The sequence below is a fragment of the Phoenix dactylifera genome, chromosome 18 (genome assembly GCF_051530095.1).
Source record: "Phoenix dactylifera cultivar Ajwa chromosome 18, Ajwa_hap1_PhDact_Kaust_v1.1, whole genome shotgun sequence".
In the NCBI taxonomy this organism is placed as follows: Eukaryota; Viridiplantae; Streptophyta; class Magnoliopsida; order Arecales; family Arecaceae; genus Phoenix; species Phoenix dactylifera.
The window spans coordinates 1,518,692-1,529,555 of NC_143207.1; the positions used below are offsets into that span (position 1 = coordinate 1,518,692).

The following is a 10,864-nucleotide window of genomic DNA, read 5'->3' on the forward strand; positions in this document are numbered from 1 at the left end:
ATCCTTTTCTCAAGAGTCAATTGCAAAGTGTTGATGGACATTTTTGTAATTTGCAGTAGTCCAAAATTTGAAATTAAAAGAATATAATGGAAATTCTGAAAAATAGTTTTTCAGTGATAATCCTACGGCCGAGAATAGAGATCCCTAAGGATCCCATGCATATCATTGCCTAAGGTTTTATGTGGTGGCTATAAATAGCCAGGGTTGGCCATCAGAACCATAAGTCATGCAAAAAAGAGCAAGAGCCACAAAAATACTTGGAGAGGCAATAAGCGTGGATCTCTTAGGAGGCAATACGTTTGGGTTGCTAGTAGTAAGATCTGTGTTTCTATCACCCTGTTCATTATTTTGCAAGATTTTTTTCTTTATTTTCTTCCACTGCGGGGAAAAGATCCTTTGAGGCGGAAAGGACATCCTTCAAAAGGGTATTGGGAGTGAAGAGAAGAAATATTAAGGCATCAAAGCCAGCAAGAACTTTGAAGTCTAGATGCTTTCTATACGGAGGGCTGCAGATGGTAAAGGCTTGGTCCTAGAAGCAAGCTCTCCATGCCCTGCAAGCGAGTGTGTAGAAGAGCTAGAATAGCCATGACAATAAAGAAATGGCAACTCGAAAAGGAGAAGGCTAGAGCCCTCGCATGGGTGCCCTCGGGTTGCTAAGTGCCATCAAGGGTCAAGTAGGGGCATAGTCCAAACCATCCAAGCAATAGCAGCCAAAGCTACAGTAGTACAAACAATCGAAGCAATAGTAGGAACAGCCAAAGTAGCAGCCGCATTCATTAGAACACTAAACTTAGCCATAGTAGCGAAAGTAGTAGGAGCAGACGAGCCATCGGATCAACAAGCCTAAGCTGAGCAACCTAGTGACGGTGGACATAAGGGCAACACATAATTTTGTTGCTGATCACGAAGTTGCCCTCTTAGGCTTGAAACTGGAGGACTAGTAGAATGAAGGTGGCAAACTCAGAAGTGTGTCCCATCACTAGCCTTGCATGTAATGTGCCATTCTAGGTTGGAGTGGGAAGGCCAACTTTGTTAGAATAATTTTAGGGATTACGTAATAACCAACATCACTCATAATATTTTTCTTTATCAGCGAGCTTCTGTGTCAACCTATATTAGTTTTCTTTGTTAGCATAATCTAATTAGAGTGATTTTAGGGATCACATGACAACCTATATCGCCTATATTATTTTCTATATATGGAGTCTGTACACGACTATATATAATTCCTGAGATTTACCGAATATGTCAAGCACAACACAGAGAAATAAAGTCACTTCTCTCTCTCTCTCTCTCTTATTTTTCTCTTCTTCCCCAAATATTTCAACATGGCATCAGAGGTGAAATACTTCAAAAAATTTTCTATTCACTTGGCATTTTTCTATTGTTAAAACCATAAGACTTACATAGAATTTATAGGACTCCTAGGTACGCATAGAAAATCCAAATACATGAACCATCTAAATGCACATTGAAAAACCAAATGAATACACATTAAAAGCCCGAATACATAAACCACCTAACTACATATTGAAAACCTAAATAAATACATATTAAAAAATCAAATACATGAACCACCTAAATGCATATCAAAAACCCAAATAAATGTACATTGAAAATCCAAATTTATGAACCACCACTCTCATGGTGACCCTTCATATATTCATTATTCTCCCAAAAGACATTTATTAAGTTTATTTTCTCAACATTGAAGGCAGCAATGTTGAAGGAAGTTGTATGATGGCTACTAGACTATATTTTCCATTTGAAGTCCACATGAACCCTTCAGACTTTTCCATTACAGGGGTCCTAGTGCAAGAGGGCCATTCAATGGCTTTGAGAAACAGAAGCTGAATGAAACAAAGAGGTGGTACACCATCCATGAGAAGGAGATGGCGATGGTGATTATTGCTGTAGGATGTGTAGGCACTATCTCCTTGGGTCACGATTCATCATCTGGGTCTACAATGTGGTCCTCAGCTACTTCCAGACACAAATGAACCTCTCTCCAAAACAAACCCACTAGCAGAAATTTCTATTTGATATGAAGCTGAAATACAAGCCAGGGTATATAAATCAAGTTGCCGATGCCTTAAGTCGCAAGGCTGAGCTCGTCATGCTAAGAATGGATGAGAAAAGTTGGGTGAGCCAAGTGTAAGCGACCCTTTTATGAAAGATCCGAGAGGGGTTGGTAAAGGGTCCCATATTAACTATCCTGAAGTAGCTCACTGGTGAAGAAAAGACCTGGTGGTCTACGCCCGATGATGTCTTCTTGAAACCTTGCTTATGCCAGAACATCCATAAGAGAGCGTCTTCATGGACATCATCTCAAGTTTGCCAAAAGTGGGGGAGTATGGGTCGATCCTACTAGTGGTAGATCAGTTTTTCAAATATTTCACTAATTTACAGGTGGTATTTCACTAATTTTTAGAGAGAAAAAAGACAAATCAACAATGCTACCAAATAGGTTCCAAATTCTTAGCATTATGGGTGGACCGTTAGACAAAGTTGGACACATAGCATTAAGATCCGACAAATACTGGTGAACGGCCATAAACAAAAATTTCCATGCATGGTTGTTTGCTGTAATATTATTACAGTCATGTTGTTTAGAGATCTTTTATTATGTAAGAAGCCCTCAAAAAGGTTGCCAAGGGATGCATATTTGTTACAGAAGAACTACTTGCTGTAGGCTAAGGGCCTTCTCAATCCTTGCTTGCATCAAAGTAAGAAGAAGATTTAACACCCTTTTACTTAGCAACTAGAGGTTCTGGGTTTGATTTTGCAGTGCATCCCAAATATTGGTCATGGATAATTACAGCATGAGTTCAATAGCTTGAGAACAAATTTATTTTGGCAAGGTAATTATCAAGGTAAATATCAAATATTTGGGCATGGATAATTATAGCATGAGGTAAAGTTGAGTGTTCATCAGAGGGTCGTGGAGGGCTTATTGATTCTCTATGACAGGGTTCCAAGCCTAGTTGGGGCTCTTTCTAGCCACACCTGGTGCGCAACCAAATTGTGTACTGCCACCTGAAGACCCTCCCAGGCACCCACAAGTTCATCAAAGATAATAGAACAAGGGACCAAACACTTACCAGCTCATCTTGTTATTCAAAAGATTCAAACCTTCATAAATAATCTTATTGAATCTCACAGTTGCCACACTACATGAGAAGGAAATTGTCCTGCTGCTTACTCTGCTACTCTTGCTACTTCATTGGTCGACCTACCTTCTCGACCAACGACAATCATCTTGATCTTATTCTACTTCTTCGAGCCGTTAGTATTTGTTGCATGTTTCAAAGTTCCCATGGTTTTCCCTGCTTATCTTAATTTTTTTAGAAGTCCTATCAAATATATACATATAGTGAATCCATCACAGCTCCGTTGAATAGTCTTAACACGTTGAGGACAACTTGAATTGGTGTAGAGAAAGAAAGTTGGTTTAGTGGAGTTGGAGGACAACTTGAAGTAGTATAGTGAAAGAAAATTGGTTTAGTGGAGAAGACATGAGGAAGCTGCCAATTGAGAAGATGAAGGGATGTTCATAAAAAATCCAGCTAGTTGAGTCAGGTTTGTTTTGTCAATGTCGTTGTCTATATTAGCTGATCTGTCTCACCTACTATGACTTAATTGGGATCTTACCTATATTATGTTTCAATGGTAGATGAAATTGTTACGATGCTTAAAGGTTGGCGGAAAAAATAACATGAAGGTGTTTGTCGTTTACATTAAAAAATGTTCTTGCCGGCATTATCTTGAGATGGTTTGTTTGTGATCTGATCAACCTTGCACTATAGGAAAAAATAGGTTTGCCGACTTTTTCTTGCCATTGCTAGGAAAAAGCGTCCGCAATTTGCCAACTGCACCCTACAATGTTTTTTACAAGTGTCAACAATTAATGATGCTAATAAGCATCGGCAAGTATGAACATCCCATTTTTCGATGCTTTTTAGGTAAACATTGTCGAAAGTCTTCCATAAGATGACGCTAATAAGCATCATGAGAGGCCGTTCGTAAGATGACGCTAACAAGCATCATCAGACACCATCCACCACCCATATCCAATCCGATCCCTTCCTCCCTCGATCCACCACCAGCCCTAATTTCTTGATCCGCAATTTCAATCTCCTCCTCCTCTCTGAGTTCCACCGTCAGACATGAATGCTCCTCTATCATCATCCTCCTCTCTTGGCCTCCTTCTCCTTCTTACCCAACCTCCTCTATTAGAGATGTCGGCCTTCTCCTCTCCCAAGCTCCTCTATCGAAGAGCAGTATACCTTTACTGGCCTCTTCCTCCTCCCAGCCCCTACTCTTATCGAGCTCCCCTTCCCAGCCCCTACTCTCTCTCGTCTCCCTTCCTTGTTCTTGTCCTTCAACCCACTGCCGCCGGCCTCTATCGATTGAGGGTGCTCTGATCTCTGCCACCCATCACTCCGACCAACCAGCCCCTCCGTTGACGACATTGTCATCATCCCTCAGATCTCTGCTAGCCTGCTCTTCTCTCTGTGGTAATTCATGCTTAGATCTTCACTGCCTTGGTTGCTATTTTGCTCTGAATGACGCTAAAGTCAAATGCTGCTATGAATCTAACACTAATATTTTGCTATGAATTTATGCCTTATTTGGTAATCCACAGCTTTTCTTAGTTGATTAGGCTATAAATTATCATTCAGTTGAAAAGGCCTACTTAACTTTTTCACGTTTGGCTTTGAAAGAAGAGTATTAAGCAAAATGTGATTAGCTTCCTAACTACTACAAACCTACACTATAATGATATGAACAATATCTACGACTGTACAATGATCTAGGCAGACATCCAAATGTTCTCCAATATCATTATATTTATAAAAATTAGTCTAGGTAAAACTCATAATTGAAATATCTAGGTTGGGATTTGACACTAATGCTAATGATCAGAAACAAAAGTTCTCTTTAATTACTATTTTATTAGAGAAGTTGATTGATATGAGACAAAGGTTGGACCTGGAACCAGACCAATATGTTATTTACTTTGGGTACGTTTTGATCATTCTATGGTAGTAAAGGGATAGCATTAGAGAAGAAAAGGTTCACCCCCCTTGTATCATTTTTGTGACATGATATATTTACAACTTTATAATGCTTGTATTTTGAGCTTGATGATTATAAATAAATAGGAATAAGAAAAAGCTTCCTGTAAAAATCCATAAACATGACTGCAAATGGTCCAATTATTCCTCACCACCTGTTGGGTAATGGTTGACACACAACATAAATTGTAACAAAATGAATCGTTGCATGAGAGAACTTAAGGGGAATAAATTGGTCAAATTCTGAGCTCGATCACCCAAATTAATGAACTAGAAACTAGGTAACCAGAACTAATCAAGCATGTAATGCCTACCTTTAATGTAGTTAGTCAGGTAAGGACCATTTTTGGTTTTGTTTAGATCATATCCTACTTCCCCATTTCATAAATATGAATCTAGACCCAACTTAGCATTATCAAAATCGGAATCATTTAGCTAGGGTTTAGCTTTTTCACTATAAAAAAGACTAGACTTAGACTTTGTTCAAACAAATTTAGTAGAATTCTAGGCCCGAGCCTCTTGTATATATACTTTAGTAGAATGCCATAGGTATCCCTTTCTATATAAATTTTTACCGAACCCAATATTAAATATTTAATTACTTTTATTTTTTTAGAAGTTGCAATTTTAATTAGAATTTTTATATAATAGATAAAAGTTGGATAAATAAGTTGAGGTCCAACAAAGCTTACTTGGATGGAGTTCAAACTTTTATTAAATTTGCTGTTGAGAAAGCTAGTACGAACAAAAAAAATACTATATCTATGTCAAAAATATGTAAATCAAAATTATTTAGCTAGGGTTTACCTTTTTTACTATAAAAAAGACTAGACTTAGACTTTGGTCAAACAAATTTAATAGAATTCTAGGCCCGAGCCTCTTGTATACTTTAGTAGAATGCCATGATTATCCCTTTCTATATTAATTTTTACTGAATACAATATTAAATATTTAGTTATTTTTACTTTTTTAGATAAGTTGTAATTTCAATCAGTTTTCTTATATAATTGACAAAAGTTTGATAAATAAGTTAAGGTCCAGCAAAGCTTACTTGGATAGAGTTCAAACTTTCATTAAATTTTCTATTAAGAAAGCTAGTACGAACGAAAAGATTTTATATCCATGTTAAAAATGTGTAAATTATTCTTTTCTTACTCCAAAAACTGAAAAAATTTTAGTGTGGAATGATTTTATAGACGATTATACAAAGTGGGTATTTCATAAAGAGTCCATGTTGCCATCTCTATATAATTGACCTTTCTATATACAACATACCTCTTTTTGGATCTAGTAACATGCAAAGAAATTTTGCAGAAAACGATGATATGAGGGGTTTACTCAGAAATGCTCTAAGAGTTGGTGTTGAAATTTAGGAGATTTTAGTGGAGGACAAGAAACAGTTGAGATGTTTGAAAGGTCTATATTTACTGGTTCTATACATGTCGAGCATCCTATACATTCATCTAAATAATAAGGTAGATCAGTATTGGAACTTGGTAAAAGATTATGATCAAAAACTATATATGGGTTGTAAAAAATTTTCAAAATTTTTTTCTTATGTATTTATTCTATTTAAAATATATTGCTCTAATTATTAAAGAATGTATTTTTGAAAAGTGTTGCTTTGTTATCATCTTTTTATAAAGCTAAGAAACTAGTAAATAAATTTGATCTTGGATACGAGAAGATTGACAGTTGTCCAAATGACTGTATGTCATATCAAAATAAAAATGTTAACCAAGAGTCCATCACGATAGGTAACACATAAAGAAGATGAGGATAATCTATTGAATGAAATGGATACGATATGAAGTATGAAAAAATTGACCAAAGCTTTGCATTATTTTTCTCTCATACGTAGATTGAAAAGGATCTACCATCATAGAATATAGCTTCTTTGATAAGATGACGTGATGAAGGTCATATAAATGATGGAATATTAAAACACCCAATAGATAGTTTAAAATGAAAAACATTTGATGATAAACATCCTGATTTTGCTTCTAATATTTCTACTGTTAGACTAGATCTGGCTAGTAATGGCTTCAATCCATTTCAGACGATGAAGTTAGTTAGGATAGATGTTGAAGGAGAGAATGATGCTTGATTCTTATTGGTAAGAAATATTTAAGATGTATACATTGTGTGAAATATTATTTTCTTTTAGCATGTTCATTTAATAAATATTGTTTCTTATTAACAATTTATTTAGTATTGTATTAATTGATATTGATTTTAATTTGTGTAAATTATGTAACATAATGCCATGAGGAAAATGATTGAGAGATGTGGAGTTCTAGCATTCTTAGATTGGATTATTTTCTGGTCGGTCCTAGTAGTCCCAACAACCCCATAAGCCCCATGGACTCAAGCAGCTCCTGAATCCCAGTATCCCTATGTATACCAATAGCCTAAGGATGGTCCTTTGTACGACAGTCTTAGTAGCTTCAAGCAAGATCTTGCTCATCTGGGCAGCAGCCCTAATTCCAGAACGAGCCTCCTTTTGATTACTCAGATGAGGAAGTTATTATAGATGACTTGCAGATCCAAGGTAATTTAATTGAGATATTAAATTTTTATTACAATTATAGTTTAATTATTTTACTATATGTGATTTTATATCATTTAATTCATATTTAATACTTTTGAATATGGTTTTTCCTTTTTATGTATATTTTTAGACAGATAGGGGAGAGTGAGGATGAAATGGAGATCCATATGAGCAAGGGATGTGTGACAACTCGGTGAAGGTGAGAGGTCAATATCAAATGCAACCAGATGGGGCAGCCTATCAAGAGGGTTGAAAGCATATTAGCAGATTTTTTAGGATTAGTTGGGCAAAAGGGTCAGCTGTGTCTGCTCAACTATGCTAGATTAAATGATATGATTACTTCTTATAAGGTTGAGCTTCTACGAGTTGTGCATATTAAGAATTGGATTTGATATCATATTTTAACTTGCTAATGATCATAAATATCTAATTCAATTTACCATTTGTATATTTTTTTTATTTTGTGGTAAAGCAAGTTTGTGCTCCCTCTAGAGATCCATGACAGAATGCTAAAGTCCTTCAACTGTAAATAAGAGAAAGTTGACGAGGGACTACAGGAGGGAGTATATGATAGAAGAGGAGGTTGCTCGTTACTATCCTCCTAATGTATACCCTTATCAGCAGAGGGAGCTTGCTCTCTACTAGTTTTTTAATTGATGACAAGTTGTGTATGCTCACTCAATACTTTCTATGTTATGCATTATTAACATCAATTGCACATATGTACAAGATATATCACATTGTTTACTTTATTTATCGGATGTATTTCGATATTGGTAGAGTTGGACAAGTATTTTACATAGTTTCTGACCATCAGGCTCCAAGAGTTATGTGATACATGGAGAAGAATTCGTATGTTTATTTGTATACTCTTTGGCATATTAACAAAATCTTAACGATTAGGCTTATTTATTTTATATTGAAACTCTTATGCTTCTTAATGAAACTATGTATCATGTATTGTATACCATGAATCATAATATTTATGAGTCTTATTTAAATTCTTCGACTTCTCTACTTCAAATTGAAACTTTAATCTTCTTTTTAAACCATGTATCATGTATCATGTACCATATTGCATGTATCATGTAATGTGTATCATGAACATTTATCTTGTATCACATATTACGTATCATAGACCATACATCATATAATATATACTATTTTTTGTAGATAGAAGAGCATGGTAAGGAGCCTAGTGAGGTGTTCTATAGAATGACTTATACGCACCTAGATGCCAGCTTTGTTCGGGAGGAGTCGAGAGATATAATCATATATATTGAAAATAGATTTGTCAATGATTTGTAGTTTCATTATTTCTATCATTAATATGTAAATTTTTTTCTTAAATATAAGACAGGGCTACATCCCTTATTGTGGTGTGTTGACGAGTTGTCGTCAAGTTTAGAGACTAGTCACATCAAAACTCAGGTGTTTACCGAATTGATGGGACCGGAGTGTTTTGATCAAGTGAGGAGTTACGAGGTTGGAGTCACCCTGATGTCTACAGTAAGTAGATATAGCCAATAAGCTAGACAGATTAGTAACACTACAAATGTTCGTATGCTGGAGGCAGCGACATTCTATAGAGATATAATTCTTGAGGCAAAGCCATCAAACAAAGATACAATCTTTGAGACAGAGTTATGAGATAAAGATACACACCATGAGGGCTCAGCTTGACTAGATTACATCTTTATTGTAGAGGTTTGTCCCATCCCAAGTAAATAACTATATCAATTTGATAAGATATGTTGTATATTTTAAATAACTACATATATTATCATGTATATTTTCATATGGCGTTAATGATTTATAATATATTGTGATTTTCATATTCTCAACTTCTAAAGTTTCTATCCTTTTCTTATATATTTCCGATGCTTCCACCAATCAAGGAGAATGACGATGATGCTATTGACCACTAATAGCCCTTAGACTTCTTTTTGGAGTTTTATATATAATGTATACTCTTTTTTTTTCTGTTCTTTGAGTTGACAATATAAATATGATATTTTTATATATAATACAAGTACAATTATGGGAGTTTTGTTACATATTCTTGGTTGTTATATAAATTAATACTGTATATGTATAGGTTTTGTTCCAATTCCTTTTTGTTGCCCAAGGTGACAAGCCAAGAGAGGAGGGGGGGGGGGGTGAATTGGTTTCTCTTAATTTTTACTATATTACTTATGTCAATTGATGAGTTAGTGAAATATAACAAAGCACAATACAAACACACAAGAAGTATAGTGGTTCGGTGCTCTCCTAAGCACCTACGTCCACTCCCCAAGCGACCCCTTGGAAATTTACTATAATCCCGCGGATTACAGTTGGATTATTTTTCGGGCTCACAATCTAAAAACCTTTACACTTTGGTTTTCCGGGATCACCAAAAATCTATGTTGGTTTTACGGGCTCACCAACGAACCTATGTTGGTTTTACGGGCTCACCAACGAACCTTTACAATTGGTTTTACGGGTTCACCAATAAACTATTGTCGGCGCCCCACGCCGGAACCCACTCACACCAGCGCCGCCACCGACGTCGGACAAGCAAGAGAGATACAAACGGATAAGCACTCTCTCGCTCCCTCGACTCCGGACTCAAGGATCACCTCTTCGCTCCGCCTACGAAGGGCAAAAGATTACCCCTTGGTATCAGTAGGGTAAAACACTTGAGCACCGCAACGGATTATCAAAGATCAAAGGAAGAAGAAGGAAGAAAATAGCAAAGCAAACACAAAGATGTAACGAGGTTCGGCTACAAATAGCCTACGTCCTCCACCGCTCCAAATCTCAATAAGGATGAACTGATTACAGAGATAGCACACACCCGAACGATCACAAGCGATCGATCTATAAGAGATTCACACAGAATTTCCTTTGCACAAGAAGTAGGATCCCAATCCTTCTTCTTCTCTAGAACCCTAGCCTCACAAACAAGAGTCTCTCTCAAAATACGGCCAATCCTTTTTTTTTTTTTTACCCTAGGGCTCTCATGAGTCCTATATATAGTCTCAAGACCTTCAGATGATCATAGCCGTCGAAACGCCAACAAAACACCAAAAGAAAAACTCATCCGTATGATTTCCCGCGAGCCCGAGTCGACTCGGCTGAAGTCCGAGTCGACTCTAGCACGTCTGGACAATTTCCAGTTTAACTGGCACGATCTCGAGTCGACTCCACTGTATCTCGAGTCGACTCGACGATGCTCCGAGTCGACTCGACT

At 36.5% G+C, this 10,864-nt stretch overlaps 1 long non-coding RNA gene across 1 annotated transcript; it reads left to right on the forward strand.

The window, feature by feature from the left end:
- Positions 1-3,868: 3,868 nt before the first annotated feature.
- On the forward strand, positions 3,869-10,342 carry LOC108511704 (uncharacterized). Its single transcript, XR_005514151.3, has 2 exons — positions 3,869-7,629; positions 7,760-10,342. It is a non-coding gene; the product is annotated as an uncharacterized LOC108511704 (long non-coding RNA).
- Positions 10,343-10,864: the final 522 nt, after the last annotated feature.